Below are 20,290 nucleotides of genomic sequence, written 5' to 3'. Positions count from 1 at the left end.
GGCACAGTTGTAGTAGATTTGGCTGATATTTTAAGAGTTTCCTTGAGCCTACTTAAAAATGGCTTTATTTTGCTGGTGATAAACTTGTTCCAGCCCCAATCCATTCAGTCTGAGGGCAGTATTTATCCTCAGAGCCCAGGGCATAGCTGGATGAGATGGTGCTGCAACATTCTCTATCCCTGACTTTTTAATTTTTGCACAAAACAGCCCTTGCTCCCCTTCATCCTCCCAGGGGGAGGAATAATCTTAATAATAATCCTAATTTATTAAGATCTTAATCTAAGATGGTAATTTTAATAATAATAATAATCTTAATTTATTCCCTTGAGCTCCCTCTGAAATCAGCTTCTGATTCCAGAAGTCCCATCATGCATATTTTCAACATTGTAGTTCTTAGAACATCTTTGGAGATATTTTGGAAATAGTTGTATATTCGCATACTTGTTCTTTCCTTTTTTTTTTTTTTTAAAAGACATTTATTTATTTAAGTTGTGCTGGATCTTCATTGAGGTGTTCAGGCTTCTCTAGTTGTTGCACATGGGCTCCAGGGAGCAGAGACTCAGTAGTTGCCACTCGAGTTCTCTGTTGCAGTTTGTGGCATCTTAGTTCCCCGAACAGGATTTGAACCCTGGCCTCCTGCCTTGGAAGCTGAGAGTCTTAACCACTGGACCACCAGGGAAGTTCTGTTCTCTCTTTCCTGATTGGCAGTGCCCAGCGCATTCAACATCCAGGTTTCATCTTCTAGCTGCTAAGATTCATGGGGTCTATCCATCAAATCCGTTTAAGAGTCAGGTCCTCCTGCCCTGGGGGAAGACCAAAGATCCAGTTGGCTTGGACCCATGGCTTCCAGGCTTTCTAACAATGCAAAAGGGGCATAGTTGTTTTGTTTATTCAAAAAGATGATGCTCATGCCAGGCTACTGAAAAAGACTTTTTCTTAAGCTTCGTACCAGGAAATTTCATGTCCAGGGGGCTATTTCCAGAAAAGATTCTTTTTAAAAAATATATTATTTTTTAAATTTTGCTTTATTTTACTTTACAATACTGTATTGGTTTTGCCATACATCAACATGAATCTGCCACGGGTGTACACATGTTCCCAATCCTGAACCCCCCTCCCACCTCCCTCCCCAAAGCATCTCTCTGGGTCATCCCATTATATAGGGTGAAGTAAGCCAGAAAGAAAAACACCAATACAGTATACTAACACATATATATGGAATTTAGAAAGGTGGTAATGATAACCCTGTATGCGGGACAGCAAAAGAGACACAGATGTATAGAACAATCTTTTGGACTCTGGGAGAGGGAGAGGGTGGGATGATTTGGGAGCATGGCATTGAAACATGTGTAATATCATATAAGAAATGAATCGCCAGTCTAAGTTTGATGCAGGATACAGGATGCTTAGGGCTGGTGCACTGGGATGACCCAGAAAAGACTCTTGACTTCTTTGTATTTCACATCTGCGGACTGTTGATGGTGGTAGTTTGTACTGCAACAAATGGAGCTGAGGTTGTAAGGCTCCCCTAACTCCCAGCAGCCTTCCCTAAAAGTAGAGCTCTGTTATCCTCAAAAAGGGCTCAATAGAAAAAAATGATCATTGTCAGTTGCTATTGGATGGGAAACTATTCAAGACGTATGCATTGAAGGCACTGAACATAGGCTTTAAGCTCAATGGGATGTTGGACTGCCTTTCCATAGGCACAGAATTCTTTCTACTAAAATGCTCATGTCATTATCACTGTTCAGTAGCATTGATTCTGACCCAGGGATTCCACCAGTGACTTTCAATTCGTTACTGCCTACAGTTGTTATTATTCCCACTCTACAAACAAGGAACTGAGGCTCTGAGGTTAAGTATGTGCCAGAGTTTACAGTGTAAAATGCATCACCAAACTCACATTCCTTTGGCTTCAGAGCTAATATTTTTTTTCACTGTGAAACCTTTTCTTGGCAAAGGTGGTCCTTTCCCATTGAATTAAACTCAACTTTGAGGGAAGTGGGAATTCCAGAAATAACAACCTTCTAGAGAGACCCGATTCTTTACCAAGGGCAGGTCTAGTCTCACTTGTCACTCTTTTCAGAAGAACGTTGAAAATGGTCACTGGTGTCAGTGACCAAACCAGTCACCTGGGTTTATTCAAACACCCAAAGTACCTCATCCATTTTTAAAATTTTATTTTATATGGGACTACTCGATGGACATGAGTCTGAGTGAACTCCGGGAGTTGGTGATGGACAGGGAGGCCTGGCGTGCTGCAATTCATGGGGTCGCAAAGAGTCAGACACGACTGAGCAACTGAACTGAACTGAACTGACAGTTGATTTACAATGTTCTGTTAGTGTCAGTTTACAGCACTGATTCAGTTTTACATATATCCATTCTTTTTCAAATTCTTTTGCCATTTAGGTTATTACAGAATATTGGATTCCCTGTGCTACACAGTAGGACCTTGTTGGTTATCTATTTTGAATGTAGTAGTGTGTACATGTCAATCCCAAGCCCCCAGGTTATCCCCCCACCCACTTCCCTTTTGGTAACCATAACTTTGTTTTCTACGTCTGTGAGTGTTTAAAGACTCAAAGTACTTTAAATAATCAAATACTAAGATGCCATTTTCACAAGGCTGGATGCAAGAAGAAGTTAGGGGCTTTCTGTTGATCATTTCAGCCAGCAGATGGGGCTTTGAAGAAATTTTAATAAAATGTACAAAAATAGTTATGATGAAAAAGAAAAAAAAAAGCAGGCATGACTAAAACACAGTTTGGCATCAGATTAGAGTGAGGTTGTTTAACAAATGCTGTGGTTCCCTGGAGGAGGATTCCTGCCCTTTAGGAGCAGCTGGCATGCTAGATGTCATACCTGGAATGCCAAGGTACCCACGTGTTTCCTTCTGGTGTGTCGAGGGGCAGTGTTTATGCAGGACAGACTCCTGACTCGAAAGGGAAGCCTGGATGAGGCTGTGACGTGTGCTGGCTTTTAGTATTAATCATTCCAGGAAGTAATCATGCCACTCATGAGGCTGGTGGTTCAGGCAAGTTTCTAAGAAGGCATAGTTGTGGTTGGCTGCTGACTCTTGCTTGAAGACCACAGGACACATGTCTCAGGAGCTATGATTCACAAGTGTCATGGTGCCACAGGGGACACCTATGAAATTGTCACAAAATATGGAGTTCACTATGTGCACTCCGTGTTGCAACACCTTTCCCTGGAGCAAGGGGTCATCTTGGGTGATGCGGCCGTTCCTCTCACTCGGCTTCCGCAGGATGAGTAGACAGCATTTCTGAAGACACTCTGCTGCTTAGATATTCACAACAAGAAAATGCCCAGTGTTTACAAATCCACGACAGCCGAATTTCTGTCGTTGCTCTTTCCACTGTCTTGGCTCTTTCTAGGAAAGAGCCTAGAACAGGAATCAAGAGGCCTGACTTCTAGTCCTTGCTTTGTCCCCAATTTGCTGTGTAACCTTGGACATGTCGCATGATCTCTGTGAACATCAGTTTCCTTACTTTGTATAACATGCATATGTGTGCTAAGTTGCTTCAGTCGTGTCCGACTCTTTGTGACCCTACAGACTGTAAGCCACCAGGCTCCTCTGTCCATTGGGATTCTCCAGGCAAGAATACTGGAGTGGGTTGCCATGACCTCCTCTAGGGGACCCTTTAGATCTAGGGGTTGAACCTGTGTCTCTTACATCTCCTGCACTGGGAGGCGGGTTCTTTATCATAGCACCACCTGCGAGGTCCAGAAATATAATCCTTAAAGTCACCTGAGAGGTATAATTCCCAGGCATCAGAAATAATTTTCAAAACGGGATAAGGGCGTTGAAACATGTAAATCATCATATGTGAAATGAATCGCCAGTCCAGGTTCGATGCATGATACGGGGTGTTCGAGGATGGTGCACTGGGATGACCCAGAGGGATGGAATGGGAGGGAGGTGGAAGGGGGACTCAGGATGGGGAACACATCTACACCAATGGCGGATTCAAGTCTATATATGGCAAAACCAATACAATATTGTAAAGTAAAATAAAGAAATAAATAAACAGAAAAAAAAAAGATTGCATCTGAACACATACACACAAAAGAAAGAAAATTAGAGATACCAAGGGAACATTTCATGCAAAGATGGGCTCAATAAAGGACAGAAATGGTATGGACCTAACAGAAGCAGAAGCTATTAAGAAGAAGTGGCAAGAATACACAGAAGACCCAGATAATCACAATGGTGTGATCACTCACCAAGAGCCAGACATCCTGGAATGTGAAGTCAAGTGGGCCTTAGGAATCATCCCTACGAATAAAGCTAGTGGAGGTGATAGAATTCCAGTTAAACTATTTCAAATCCTAAAAGATGATGCTTTTAAAGTGCTGCACTCAATATGCCAGCACATTTGGAAAACTCAGCAGTAGCCACTGGACTGGAAAAGGTCAGTGTTCATTCCAGTCCCAAAGAAAGCCAGTGCTAAAGAATGCTCCAACTACTGCACAATTGCACTGATCTCACACGCTAGTGAAGTAATGCTCAAAATTCTCCAAGCAAGGCTTCAGCAACACATGAACCGTGAACTTCCAGGTGTTCAAGTTGGTTTTAGAAAAGACAGAGGAACCAGAGATCAAATCACCAGCATCTGCTGGATCATCTAAAAAGCAAGAGAGTTCCATAAAAAACATCTATTTCTGCTTTATTAACTATGCCAAAGCCTTTGACTGTGTGGATCACAAAATTCTCACAGAGATGGGAATACCAGACCACCTGACCTGCCTCTTGAGAAACCTGTATGCAGGTCAGGAAGCAACAGTTAGAACCAACCATGGAACAACAGACTGGTTCCAAATAGCAAAAAGAGTAGGTCGAGGCTATATATTATCACCCTGCTTATTTAACTTATATCCAGAGTACATCATGAGAAACGCTGGGCTGGATGAAGCACAAGCTGGAATCAAGATTGCAGGGAGAAATATCAATAACCTCATATATGCAGATGACTCCACCCTTATGGCAGAAAGTGAAGAAGAACTAAAGAGCCTCTTGATGAAAGTGAAAGAGGAGAGTGAAAAAGTTGGCTTAAAACTCAGCATTCAGAAAACGAAGATCATGGCATCTGGTCCCATCACTTCACAGCAAATAGATGGAGAAACAGTGTCAGACTTTATTTTTTGGGGCTCCAAAATCACTGCAGATGGTGATTGTAGCCATGAAATTAAAAGACGCTTACTCCTTGGAAGAAAAGTTATCACCAACCTAGACAACATATTAAAAAGCAGAGACATTACTTTGCCAACAAAGGTCCTTCTAGTCAAGGCTATGGTTTTTCAGTAGTCATGTATGGATGTGAGAGTTGTACTATAAAGAAAGCTGAGCACTGAATAATTGGTGCTTTTGAACTGTGGTGTTGGAGAAGACTCTTGAGAGTCCCTTGGACTGCAAGGAGATCCAACCAGTCCATCCTAAAGGAGATCAGTCCTGGGTGTTCATTGGAAGGACTGATGTTGAAGGTGAAACTCCAGTACTTTGGCCATCTGATGTGAAGAGCTGACTCATTTGAAAAGACCTTGATGCTGGGAAAGATTGAAGGCAGGAGGAGAAGGGGATGACAGAGGATGAGATGTTTGGATGGCATCACTGACTCAATGGACATGAGTTTGAGTAAACTCCGGAAGGTGGTGATGGACAGGGAGGCCTGGCTTGCTGTGGTTCATGGAATTGCAAAGAGCTGGACACAACTGAGTGACTGAACTGAACTGACTGACTGGTGGCTCAGTGCATAGAATCCTCTTGCCAATGCAGGAGACACGGGTTTGATCGCTGGGTCAGGAAAATCTGCTTGAGAAGTGAATGGTTACCCACTCCAGTATTCTTGCCTGGAAAATTCATGGTCAGAGATGTGGTGTAGTCTTTGGAACCTCATAAGACTTGCACATGACTTATCAACTAAACAACACCAACCATTAATTGAATGTATGATGGTATTGAAGAACCATTTTTCATTTTTTAGGTGTGGTAATGATATACTAGTTATATTTAAAGAGGTTATATTTAGAGGTAGTGAAGAACTGTACAAAAAAGATCTTCATGACCCAGATAATCATGATGGTGTGATCACTAATCTAGAGCCAGACATCCTGGAATGTGAAGTCAAGTGGGCCTTAGAAAGCATCACTATGAACAAAACTTGTGGAGGTGATGGGATTCCAGTTGAGCTGTTTCAAATCCTGAAAGATGATGCTGTGAAAGTGCTGCACTAAATATGCCAGCAAATTTGGAAAACAGCGGTGGCCACAGGACTGGAAAAGGTCAGTTTTCATTCCAATCCCAAAGAAAGGTAATGCAAAAGAATGCTCAAACTACTGCACAATTGCATTCATCTCACATACTAGTAAAGTAATGCTCAAAATTCTCCAACACAGGCTTTAATAATACGTGAACCATGAACTTCCTGATGTTCAAGCTGGTTTTAGAAAAGGCAGAGGAACCAGAGATCAAAATGCCAACATCCACTGGATCATGGAAAAAGCAAGAGAGTTCCAGAAAAATATCTATTTCTGCTTTATTGACTATGCCAAAGCCTTTGACTGTGTGGATCACAATAAACTGTGGAAAATTCTGAAAGAGATGGGAATACCAGACCACCTGACCTGCCTCTTGAGAAATCTGTATGCAGGTCAGGAAGCAACAGTCAGAACTGGACATGGAACAACAGACTGGTTCCAAATAGGAAAAGGAGTACGTCAAGGCTGTATATTGTCCCCCTGCTTATTTAACTTATATGCAGAGTACATCATGAGAAATGCTGGGCTGGAAGAAGCACAAGCTGGAATCAAGATTGCTGGGAGAAATATCAATATCCTCAGATATGCAGATGACACCACCCTTATGGCAGAAAGTGAAGAGGAACTAAAAAGCGTCTTGATGAAAGTGAAAGAGGAGAGTGAAAAATTTGGCTTAAAGCTCAACATTCAGAAAATGAATGTCATGGCATCTGGTCCCATCACTTCACGGGAACCAGATGGGGAAACAGTGGAAACAATGTCAGACTTCATTTTGGGGGGCTCCAATATCACTGCAGATGGTGACTGTAGCCATGAAATTAAAAGACGCTTACTCCTTGGAAGAAAAGTTATGACCAACCTAGACAGCATATTCAAAAGCAGAGACATTACTTGGCCGACTAAGGTCCGTCTAGTCAAGGCTATGGTTTTTCCAGTAGTCATGTATCGATGTGAGTGTTGGACTGTGAAGAAAGCTCAGTGCCGAATAATTGGTGCTTTTGAACTGTGGTGTTGGAGAACTCTTTAGAGTCCCATGGACTGCAAGGAGATCCAACCAGTCCATTCTGAAGGAGATCAGCCCTGGGATTTCTTTGGACGGAATGATGCTAAAGCTGAAACTCCAGTACTTTGGCCACCTCATGCAAAGAGTTGACTCTGGAAAAGACTCTGATGCTGGGAGGGATTGGGGGCAGGAGGAGAAGGGGACGACAGAGGATTAGATGGTTGGATGGCATCACTGATTCGATGGACGTGAATCTGAGTGAACTCCGGGAGTTGGTGATGGACAGGGAGGCCTGGCATGCTGCAATTCATGGGGTCGCAAAGAGTCGGACACGACTGAGCAACTGAACTGAACTGAGCTGAACTATGGTATTCGGGCTTCCCAGGTGGCTCTAGTGGTAAAGAACCCACCTGCCAATGCAGGAGACATAAGAGATGTGGGTTTTATCCCTGAGTTCCATCTCTGGGTAAGGAAGATCCCTTGGAGGGGGAATGGCAACCCACTCCAGTATTGTCTGGAGAATCCCATGGACAGAAGAATCTAGTGGGATACAGTTCATAGGGTGGCAAAGAGTCGGACATGAATGAGGTGACTTAACACACATGCACACATGTGCTAAGGTATTTATATAAAAGTGATATAATTTGTTTCAAAATAATCTCAAAGAAGGAATTAGGTAGGGATGCAAAATGAAATAAGAAGGGCTACACACTGAAACATGTATATTACCATATGTAAAACAGATGACCAGTGCAAGTTTGATACATGAGGCAGGCCACTTAAAGCCTGTGCTCTGGGACAACCCAGAGGGACTGGGTGGGGAGGGAGGGGGAGTGGGGTTTAGGATGGGAGGGGGGACACATGTGCACCCATGGCTGATTCATGTTAATGTATGGCAAAACCCACCACAATGTTGTAATTAGCCTCCAATTAAATAAATAATTTAAAAAAACTAAATGAAAAATATCTTATCTGACTTGCTGGTTGGAGAAGTTTTTGCAATGCAAGGAGAAAATGCTTTACAAATGTTCAGCCTAGAAATCAAGAGTTGGAGAAGTTGAGGTTTGACAGAAAACTACAAAATTCTGTAAAAATTACAAAAGTTGAGGTTTTACAGAACGACAAAATTCTGTAAAAATTACAAAAGATTCTACAAAAATCTGAAAAATATCTTATCTGACTTGCTGGTTGGAGAAATTTTTGCAATGCAAGGAGAAAAATGCTTTACAAATGTTCAGCCTAGAAATCAAGAGTTGGAGAAGTTGAGGTTTGACAGAAAACTACAAAATTCTGTAAAGCAATTATCCTTCAATTAAAAAATAAATAAATGAAAAAAAAAGTTGGAGAAGTCCTGAGAGTGGGGATAAGTGACAATTTTAAAAGTATTCTGTACTTTTATTTATCTATTCATTTCCCCCCTGCCCTTTAAGAATGATCTCCAATTCTTCACTCACAAAATATTTTCTTTCCCAGAGTCCTGGCTTATTCTCGTAAGATTCCTTCCCAATCCCTCATGCAGCTTGGTGACTTTATCTGGCCTTGGACACAGCACGTACCCCTCCTGCTTTGCTCTTTAGGGGTTTGGTGTACCCCAGTCACCTCCTTACCTAGAGGAGGAGAATGGTGGAGAAGAAGGTCCAGAGTGTGTATAATAAGCTCCCCAACCCTACACAGAGCTCTGTCAGCGACAATGACCCATGGAGAACTAAGCAAGGCCAGTCACAATAAGGATCCTTACAGTAAGAACTAATCACTGTCAGTTTAGTTGTTCTGGTTGCTTTGTGTTTAAATAAGGGCAATGGGCAACAATTAGGGGCAAAGGAAGGTGAATGTCAAAGTTTCAGTGATATAAAAAAGCTTGGAAACCAAAATCAGGCAGGGCCAAGAGCCTAATAAAACCTGGTTCACAGGGATGAGATAGGAAATAAATTGAAATTCTTTCACGAAGATACGACAGCAGTCAGATGGTGCAATTTAACTTCCCAAGTTGGTACCTTTGCTTGATCATAGGGGTCAAAAATGTAATTGAGGCTATAGGCACTAATGTTTCCTAGAAGGTAAAAGATTTAGGAGTCATAGTCTATTTAAAAATTTTCCTCCCGATGAATGTATTCCTCCTCTTCCCCACTGAGTGTAATGAGGACACAAGGCTCCTTCAATTGGTCTGGGGATGATGTCAGCATTTGATGCACTCTTGCCGGTGCTGCTCATAAAATGCTTAATGAAGGTGTGACTGTGCTTCCGTGGTGGAGCCTGGTCTTTAATGGAGCCAGAGAGGATCACCTTATAAGCTACAATTCTCACCAAGCTCTCCTTAGGCCACCAACACTCAGGCAGGCTTTTTTCCTTCCGTGTGAAATACAGGGGTTTCCGTGGGTGCTGACTCATAGGCAGAATCATTCTTGGACACAAGTGAGCTGATCACTGCTCAAACTCCACTTAGGGTCTTTGAAGGGAGTTTACCCACCTCCATCATCACCGTGGCAGCCCAGCTGATGGCAAAGTGTTTTGAGCAGGCCATATGATGGGAGTGAGGACGTTCTTGTATGTTTATCTGAAAGAAGAGCCAATGAAGGGAAGCAGGTGGGGGAAGAGAAAGGCTTTGGTAAATTTTGAAATAAAGAGAAGGATATCACCTCATTAGTACTTCGTTTTAGACAGATGCTCACTTTCAAATTTTCGTTTCTATCTTGTCAGCAGAAAAAAAATTATGCATTCAGCCTGATGCCTTGTGAATCTCTTGGGGTTGCTGTTATTTTCTATATCAATTAATGGTTGCTTTTGGCTTCCAGTAAAGATAAGACTGCTGCTGCTGCTAAGTCGCTTCAGTAGTATCCAACTCTGTGTGACCCCATAGATGGCAGCCCACCAGGCTCCCCTGTCCCTGGGATTCTCCAGGCAAGAACACTGGAGTGAGTTGCCACTTCCTTCTCTAGAATGGCTTAAATAAATGAGGATTTGATACTCTTATGAAAGAAATTTAACAAGATGCCAGAGTAGCCTGGCCTGCTGGTGAGTGTGGGGCTCTGGCATTAACTGAGAGGCCTAGGATTCCTGGTCTGTTTACTCAATAAGTAATTGAGTCTTTTTGAAAAAAGTTATTTTTTGTCATGTTGGGTCTTCCTTGCTGTGCGAGCTTTCTCTGCTTTTGTTGAGCAGGATCTACTCTTTGTTAAAGTGAGTGTGCATCTCATTGCAGTGACTTCTCTTGTTGCGGCTGGTGGGCCCTAGCCACTCAGGCTTAAGTAGTCATGACGCACTGGCTTAGCTGCTCCACCGCACATGGAATCTTCCAGAACCAGGGATCAAACCTATGTTCCCTGCATTCAAGGCGGACTCTTATTCACTGTACCACCAGGGGAGTCCCAGTTGAGTCTTTTTATTCTTTTCCCTTAGTTTTCTCATCAGTGATGTGGGGATAATGACAGTACTTGCATGGGGAAGGGATATATTCATTTCCTGTAGCTATTGTGACAAATTACCACAAGCCAAGTGGTTTAAAACAACAGAAGTCTGTTCTCACCCTGTCCTGGAGGCAGAACGTCTGAAGTGATGTTGTTGGCAGGACTTCCTCCGCAAGTCCTCTGGAGGCACTAAGGGAGAATCCACCCATTGCCTCAGTTTCTGGGGGCTGCTAATAATCCTCGGCTTGTGGTTGCATCATTCCAACCTCTGCCTCCATCTTCATATCATCTCCCCTGTGCGTGTCTAATCTCCTTCCTATGAGAACATTTTTGGAGCAACCAAGACGCTTGCTGCTTGGAAATAAAGCTATGACAAACCTAGACAAAACTAAAAAGCAGAGACATCACTTTACCAACAAAGGTCTACCTAGTCAAAGTTATGGTTTCCAGTAGTCATATACTGATGTGAGAGTTGGACCATAAAGAAAGCTGAGCACCAAAGAATTGATGCTTTTGGATTGTGGTGCTGGAGAAGACTCTCGAGAGTCCCTTGGACCACAAGGACTGGATTATCTAGGACCATCTTCTTATCTCAAAATCCTTAACTTAATTACACCTGCAAGGACTCTTTCTCCAAAGAAAGGGATTAGGATGTGGACTTATCTTTGAGAGTCATCATCAGCTATCACAGGGGGTATCAGGAGATTTGTCAGTGCTCAAGCATGGTGCCAGCACTGGGTTAGCACTCAGGAAATGTTTGTCATCATATTGCTCACCTGTCTCAAGGGGCTCTCTGGAGAGCAGGATATCTGTGCCAGTGATACCTCAGATGGTCACATTTTCTTCTTTCCTTTTGAGGTGGACCATTTTTAAAGTCTCTATTGAATTTGTTACAATACTGCATCTGCTTTATGTTTTGGTTTTTTGGCCACAAGGCATGTGGGATCCTAGCTCCCCAGCCAGGGATTGAACCCACACCCCCTGCTTTGGAAGCTGAAGTGATGTTGGGTGATGTTGGAGGAACCAGGGTGAGTTCCCCCCTGAATTAATACTTCGAAAATTATTCATCTAATTAGGAAGGGTGTGGCTACCCCAAAAATGCAACTTGAAACCACCATCTTCACCCTTCTTTTTGCCAAGTAGCACTCATCCCAGACTAGTCCTGGTGATCGCATTTCTCCTTGGTGAACTGCATCCCATCTCAAGCTCAGACAACACAACTTGTCCTTATTGTGACTGTATGATCTTACATGTTTGCTCTGACCACACCCTTCACTGATGTTACTTTGCCGCTCATCCTCATCCTCAGTTCAGTTCAGTCGCTTAGTCATGTCCGACTCTGCAACCCCATGGACTGCAGCACACCAGGCCTCCCTGTCCATCATCAACTCCCGGAGCTTGCTCAAACTCATGTCCATCCAGTCAGTGATGCCATCCAACCATCTCATCCTCTGTTGCCCCCTTCTTCTCCTGCCTTCAATCTTTCCCAGTATCTTTTCAAATGAGTCAGCTCTTCGAGTCAAGTTGCCAACAAAGGTTCGTCTAGTAAAAGTTATGGGTTTTCCAGTAGTCATGTACAGACGTGAGAGTTGGACTACAAAGAAAACTGAGCACTGAAGAATTGATGCTTTTGAACTGTAGTGTTGGAGAAGACTCTTGAGAGTCCCTTGGACAGCAAGGAGATCCAACCAGTCTATCCTAAAGGAAATCAGTCCTGAATATCCATTGGAAGGACTGATGCTGAAGCTGAAGCTCCAGTACTTGGCAACTTGATGCGAAGCGTCTGTTTTGTCTTCACAGCCAGGTGGGACATATCTTGAATACAGGGACTGATAATTATACATCTTGGCTCCAGTTTATAATTTAAAGTCCCATATACAGTACAGGTTCAACAACTGATAGTTGAATGGTTGAGGAAAAATTTCCACTAAAAGATCCAGGTTATGGGGCAGTGGTGATGCTGGTGAGCTGCACAGCTCCTGTGAGCTACAAAGCCCTTGGAATTTAACCTGGCAGCCCACCTCTGACTGGCTAGATGTTCCCACAGACAGGTTCATTCTGACAATGGTTGATCTGGCCTGCCTTTGGAAGGCATCTCCCTTCATGGTATTGCCCTTGGCCTTGGCAATGTGAGCATCTTGTTTTTAAAGCAGTAGAAAGTCTGAAACTTCCCACCCCACTGGATTCCTTCACAGCAGGAGATAAGACACCTCCCCGGCTTGAGTCACAATGTTAGAATGTAGACTGGGGATGAATTTCAAGGTTGGTGATTACTCAGTTGCTCACAGTGGGATTATCCTGTGACTGCACTGCAAATATAATATACAACCCTTCCACATGGGCATTCTAATGAGTGGACTCGAGCTAAACTGGAGGCTGCTTCCTATGGATGGCTCTTTGAAGTTACCCACTTGCTTTGTTACCTGGGTCAGATTTGCATCTTCTAGAGCTCATGGGAGCTGGAGCTTCTGTCACAAATGCAAGATGTATTGTTAGGAGTGGTTTGCTGCATAGACACTGAAAAGACTTTTCTCTTATTTCCTCTTTTACTTTTTCCACTTTAGGTAGATCCTATGGATTTAAATACCTCCTATGGTTTCAAATAGCTACTGTGGTTTTTATGCTAAGCACTATTGTTGTTGCTGTTCAGTTGCTCAGTTGTGTCAGACTCTTTGTGATGCCATGGACTAGCATACCAGGCTTCCTTGTCCTTCATTGTCTCCTGGAGTTTGCTCAAACTCATGTCCATTGAGTTGATGATGCCACCCAACCATTCCATCCTCTGTCACCCCTTTCTCTTCCTGCCCTCAGTCTTTCCCAGCATCAAGGTCTTTTCCATTGAGTTGGATCGTTGCATCAGGTGGCCAAAATATTGGAGCTTCAGCTTCAGCATCAGTCCTTCCAATGAATATTCAGGGTTGATTTCCATTAGAATCAACTGGTCCAATCTCTTTGCAGTCCAAGGGGCTTTCAAGAGTCTTCTCCAGCACCACAGTTCAAAAGCATCAAATGTTTGACACTCAGCCTTCTTTATGGTCCAGCTCTCACGTCCATACATGACTACTGGAACAGATCATAGCTTTGATTATATGGGCCTTGGAGTGACCACTGGCTGTTTAGGTTGTCAACTGAAAAAAATACAATCTAAAAAAAAACGCAATCTAAAAGTTAAGAGTTATATTTATCCAGTGGGAATTGTTAGTACTTTAAACCCAAGATATAGCATCTCAAGTAACCCTGAGAGAACTGTTTCCATGGAGGTGGGTGGGCGAGGAGTCAGACTATATAAAAGTTTGCAGCAGCAATAAATGCTGGAGAGGGTGTGGAGAAAAGGGAACCCTCCTACACAATGCAAACTACACAATGAAAACTAGTACAACCACTATGCAGAACAGTGTGGAGATTCCTTAAAAAATTGCAAATAGAACTCCCTCATGACCCAGCAATCCCACTGCTGGGCATACACACCGAGGAAACCAGAATTGAAAGAGACACATGTACCCCAATGTTCATCGCAGCACTGTTTATAATAGCCAGGACATGGAAACAACCTAGATGTCCATCAGCAGATGAGTGGATAAGAAAGCTTGGTACATATACACAATGGAGTATTACTCAGCCATTACAAAGAATACATTTGAATCAGTTCTAATGAGATGGATGAAACTGGAGCCGATTATACAGAGTGAAGTAAGCCAGAAAGAAAAATACCAATACAGTATACTAACACATATATATGGAATTTAGAAAGATGGCAAGGATGACCCTGTATACAAGACAGCAAAAGAGACACAGATGTGTAGAACGGACTTTTGGACTCAGAGGGAGAGGGAGAGGGTGGAATGATTTGGGAGAATGGCATTGTAACATGTATACTATCATGTAAGAATTGAATCGCCAGTCTATGTCTGACGCAGGATACAGCATGCTTGGGGCTGGTGCATGTGGATGACCCAGAGAGATGTTATGGGGAGGGAGGTGGGAGGGGGGTTCATGTTTGGAAACGCATGTACACCCGTGGTGGATTCATGTCAATGTATGGCAAAACCAATACAGTATTGTAAAGTAAAATAAAGTAAAAAAAAAAGTTTGCAGCAAGGGTCAGGTAATTTGAATATCAAAAGATTATTGTTAATTAAGGAAAACCAGAATCTCAAATTAAAGAATTTAGCACTCTTCTATGTATCAGAAGATGCAAGTGTCTGGGCTCACTGAAATCATTCCTTTCATTTGCGTCTCAGCTGTTTGGGACCAGTGACCTGCTCTGCATCTTTGACTGGCCGCTCACTGCAGGGAGGGGCAGATGGGCCAGGCTACCACTTTCTCACGTGCCCCACCCCGCTCCCCCACCACTAGCTGCTCAGCACTTATGGAGGGGGGGGTGGCGTGGGATGGCTAGTAGCTGCGGACAGATGACACTGTTCTTTTGGGTCTCAAAAAATTTACATTTGAAAGGCTGAAATCGCTGATGGCTGTGACATCCTTGTTTAGTGATATGGTAGGAAACACTCTATTTCACAAGGTGATAAGACTGATAACCCATCCAGGAATGTGCAAAACAAGTCAATATATAACTCACTGCTGAAACATGCAGTATATGCACTTCCCATTCCTCTGATATCCTCACCTTCTGTCTGGGTGGCTGTGCAGACAACTCACACTGAGGAACTCTTGCTCAGCAGACATTTGCACATGGGTATATGTACATGTGCAGGTATGCACACACTGCGAACCCAGAGCAGAGAAGTGAGGAGGGGCAGAGGTGTGTCTCTCCCTGCAGAGCCTGCAAGCTCCTATGAATAACTTCATTATAACTTTTTACCCATCAAGCTGAGCTTAGAGCGGATACCAGAAATTCTGAATCTAACCCTTGCTCAGGTTTTGGCTTACTTGATGACCAGTATAAAGCCAGGCAACTCCACCTGCTCCAGGACCAGTTAGTGAGGATGACTCAGTTCTCCTCCACCCTTCCTCCTTCTTCTCCTTCTGAGCAGCCTCCCCAATTAGGATTTATACTCAGTTTCTAGTTAATAGAAGCCCCCAAAACAAGAGATCAAGAAGTTGGCAGTCTTTAGGGTTCCAGGTTCTTTTGACTTTCCACTTGACCATCCCTAGCGTGTGACCTTCTTCTTCAGTCTCTCAGGAAGGCTGCCAAAGATCCAGTGATCATGTCTTCATTTTAGGCATGGATAATGGGAAGTCAAAGGACAGAAAGGGTCTCTACCAGCTGAGTTCAGAGATGCACCAAGGAGTGATATGTGTTCACATCTTTTTGGCTAGAAGTATGTCACATTACCATCCAAGTTGCAAGTGAGACTGGGAAACACAAGAGCCTCTATAATAGAGCCCCACTGTCAGGCATCCAGACTTTTGATCCCATTCCCTTGCACAGGGAAATGTAGGCTTCGGCCCTATGGACCAGCAGAGGTGAATGCTTGTAGCTGGGCAGACACAGGTAGGCTCAATGGAGGAGGAAGACATAGTGCGCACAGATCGAAGTGTTCCCAAGACTTCAGTCCTGAGGCTGAGAGAGTGGACTTAGACTTGTCAGTCCAGAGGCTGAGCAGGTGCTGTGCTCCTGGATCAGGATGCCAAGTCTTCCCTGCGGGGAAGGAGAGCTAATCCTCACAGCACACTTCATGGTGCCAGCTGGGTTTTCAGAGGCAGAAGTCACACAGGAGGAAAGTTTGACCCTTCAGTAGCCTAACAGGCTGCACTCTCTTGTCTAAAGAAAATGTGGGCTTGTTTTTATTATGAAAGTAAGTACAGTGGTACAGAGTAAAACATTCCCACAGTAAGGAAGAGGGTGAGTAAAAGTAAACTCTTTAAATTTTTTGTTGGAGTATAGTAGCTTTACAATGCTGTGTTAGTTTCTGCTGTACAGCAAAATAAATCAGCTATATGTATACATATATCCCCCTTTTTAGATTTTCTTCCCTTTAGGTCACCATAGAGGATTGAGTAGAGTTCCCTGTTCTATAGAGTAAGTTCTCATTAGTTACCTATTTTATACATAATAATGTAAATCCCAATTTCCCAATTCATCCCACCATTCTGTTCCCTCCTTGATGTGCATATGTTTGCTCTCTACTTCTGCATCTGTATTTCTGTTTTGCAAATAGGTTCATCTGTACAATTTTTTAGATTCCACGTAAGTGTGTTAATATACAATATTTCTGTTTCTCTTTCTGATTTGCTTCACTCTGTATGACAGTCTCTAGGTCCATCCACATCTCTGCAAACAGCTCGATTTCATTCATTTTCATAGTTTAGTAATATTCCATCTTAATTTTTAAAAATAGCATGGAGAAATTAAGAGAAATACATAGAATTAAATTTTAAAAAGTAAATTCTTCCCTTCTTGCTCCTGTCTGTGGCCTTAGTCCCAAGTCCCAGAAGCTACACTTTATGGTTTCCCTGGCCACTTTTCAAGTGTTTTCTTTGCATATGTGTGTACATATACTGTTTTAAATATACACAAATGGCATACTTTACACATTTTACACACTGAAATTTGCTTTTACCATTTAGTATTTGATAATAACACCATCCTGCTACCTGTAGAAACATCTAATTCTTTTGTATGGCTAAATGGTATGTGGGTGTGTATACTCAGTTGCTAAATCATATCCGACTCTTTATGACCCCTTGGACTGCAGCCTGCTAGGCTTCTCTGTCCATGGGATTTCCCAGGCAAGAATACTGGAGTGGGTTGCAGTTTCTTCTTCCAGGGAATCTTCCTGGCCCAGGGATTGAACCTGTGTCTCCTGCATTGCAGGCTGATTCTTTACCACTGAGCCACCTGGGAAACCAAGTGGTATGCTGCTGCTGCTGCTAAGTGGCTTCAGTCGTGTTTGACTCTGTGTGACCCCATAGACAGCAGTCTACCAGGCTCCACAGTCTCTGGGATTCTCCAGGCAAGAACACTGGAGTGGTTTGCTATTTCCTTCTCCAATGCATAAAAGTGAAAAGTGAAAGTGAAATTGCTCAGTCATGTTGGACTGCAGCCTACAAGGCTCCTCCATCCATGGGATTTTCCAGGCAAGAGTACTAGAGTGGGTTGCCATTGCCTTCTCCGAAATGGTATGACTGTGCCATAATTTATTTACCCAGTTTATTATTATATTTACCCAGTTATTATTATTATTTATTCAGTCAGCAGCTGAAGAAATATCGATATGTCAAGGCTTTTGATACAAAAATCACTGTTATAATTCTCCAGTCCTTTTGTCAGGATTCCTGTCTCATTGGTTCCATTATCTGGATTGGAAGCTGAAGCTGGCATCTGGGTGACAGAGAGCTTTGCTTCCTCTGGGAGGATTGGCCCTATGATTTCTGGAGTGCTGGCTTTTGTCAGGTCGGGCTCACCTCTGGCTCTTCTTTGGGGGGCCTGAACCCATGGCTTTCTCCTTTGTCATAGGAACCTCCCCCCATACTGACTCTACAACAAGGGCAGGGCAGGTTGGCACATGCGGGTGCCTGGGCAGGCTAGTAATCTGGTGCTCCGTGCAGATAAACAATATGGGGCTCTTTCAACTGATATTTGCTAAAACATTTGTTCAACTCTTATTTGAACAAAAGGCTGAGTACTGAAGTGTGGAGCAGATAGATCTCTGGTTCCATCATCCTGAAAAGTCTGTGGGGTGGGCAAAACTACTATTCACACTAGAGATTGCTGGGATCTTTTCAAGGGGACTACTTGGGAGCTTGTATTTGAGTGACTTTTATCTGATCATTTGTTGATCTCTTCAAGGAAATGAACATGAAGCCTTGAAAATACCTGTTATTTAACCTTTTGGACTATAGTTTTTCAATTCAGTTCAGTGCAATCGCTCAGTTGTGTCTGACTCTTTGCGACCCCATGGACTGCAGCACGCCAGGCCTCAGGCCTCCCTGTCCATCACCAACTCCTGGGGTTTACTCAAACTCATGTCCATTGAGTCGGTGATGTCATCCAACCATCTCATCCTCTGTCATCCCCTTCTCCTCCTGCCTTCAATCTTTCCCAGTATTAGGGTCTTTTCAAATGAGTCAGCTCTTTGCATCAGGTGGCCAAAGTATTGGAGTTTCAGCTTCAGCATCAGTTCTTCCAATGAATATTCAGGACTGATTTCCTTGAGGAAAGACTGGTTGGATCTCCTTGTAGTCCAAGGGACTCTCAAGAGTCTTCTCCAACACCACAGTTCAAAAGCATCAGTTCTTCAGTTTTCAGCTTTCTTTATCGTCCAGCTCTCACATCCGTACATGACTACTGGAAAAGTAGTGTTTAATGAAGTGCTAATCTTAATAAGGTTAACAGAAATCCATTAGCTAATACAGAGACTATCAGACCTGCTATGGATCCATCTACCAAGAAATTCTAGGGAGATTTCTGATAGTCCAAGTATTTAGGACTTGGCCCCTTTACTGTTTTGGCCTGGGCCCAATCCCTGTTTGGAGAACTAAGATCCTGAAAGTCTCACAGTGTGCAGCAAAAAAAAAAAAAAAAAAGAGTTACCCACTTGAATAGGACCCAGAAAGAGGGAAGAAGAGAGGAGGAGAGTTGGGGAAAGATGATGTAGAAGTAAAGAGAGATAGTGAATCTTCTCCAGTTGGCTAAAGAAAGAACCAGATCCGACAAAGCAAGCAGATGCTGCATTCAGGCCACTGGGAGAGGGGGTTTCAGCCAAGCTGTGGTCAGATATCAAGGAATAAAATCCTGCAAATCAAGCATGAAGGTAAATAGTCTCTGTCAGCCAGGCAGGCATGGTATTCAGAGGTGCAAGCTCAGGAAGTTTGCTCAAGTGAGCAGAAGCAGGTGGGCGAAATCAGATGAAGAGAAGTTAGATATGGGAAAATTGTCTTCCTGAAACAAAGATATGTGGTCAGATTTCCCTGCTCAAGAATCTTCAGTAACTGTTAATTATAGATATAATTATATCCTGGACTTCCCGGGTGGTGCTAGTGGTAAAGAACCCGCCTTCCAATGTAGGAGACTCAGGTTTGATCCCTGGGTTGGGAAGATCCCCTGGAGGAGGAAATGGCTACCCACTCCAGTGTTCTAGCCTGGAAAATCCCATGGACAAAGGAGCATGGTGGGCTACAGTCCATGGGGCCATGATGAGTTGGACATGAATAAAAGAAAATAGAAGATACAGTAAATGAGAAAGGGAAAAGTGAAGAGTTATATCATGATGAAAGGAAGTAGGAGTTGAATAGAGAGAAGAAGCAAACAGCAAAATTTAAGAGATGAGAGGAACGTGCAAGTCCCAGCAGATTCTCTCCTTGGGCTGGCCATATGGTTGCCAGAAGCTCTAGACTCACGTTCCCAGTTCTGAGTACACAGAATGCTACCCTTCACAAGTTCCTAGATTTCCTCGGATTTAACCAACCAGCCATGCTATGGCTGTCCCTGAACTAACCACTGTGGTCCAGGGTGGCTTGGTTGGTTGGAATTGTCCAGGCCTGGACCATGAGCCGTCCCTCCACCAGTGACAGAGTGCTCCACCAATGGTGTGGGGGCTTGGTGTGCTGATCAGTTAGGTTGAGTCACTTTCTCCATTGCAGGAGGTGGATGCAGAGCCCCACCCATGCACATAGAATGAGAATGGGGGAGGCTTGCTCT

The 20,290-nt window shown here is 43.3% G+C and overlaps 1 protein-coding gene across 1 annotated transcript in view; it reads left to right on the top strand.

The window, feature by feature from the left end:
• HEPHL1 (hephaestin like 1) overlaps positions 1 to 20,290 on the top strand; it is a 90,716-nt gene that overhangs the window by 850 nt on the left and 69,576 nt on the right. The gene's annotated exons all lie outside the window — the stretch shown is intronic.

The sequence above is a fragment of the Ovis canadensis genome, chromosome 21 (assembly GCF_042477335.2).
Source record: "Ovis canadensis isolate MfBH-ARS-UI-01 breed Bighorn chromosome 21, ARS-UI_OviCan_v2, whole genome shotgun sequence".
In the NCBI taxonomy this organism is placed as follows: domain Eukaryota; kingdom Metazoa; phylum Chordata; class Mammalia; order Artiodactyla; family Bovidae; genus Ovis; species Ovis canadensis.
This window is presented reverse-complemented; position numbering and strand designations above follow the sequence as displayed.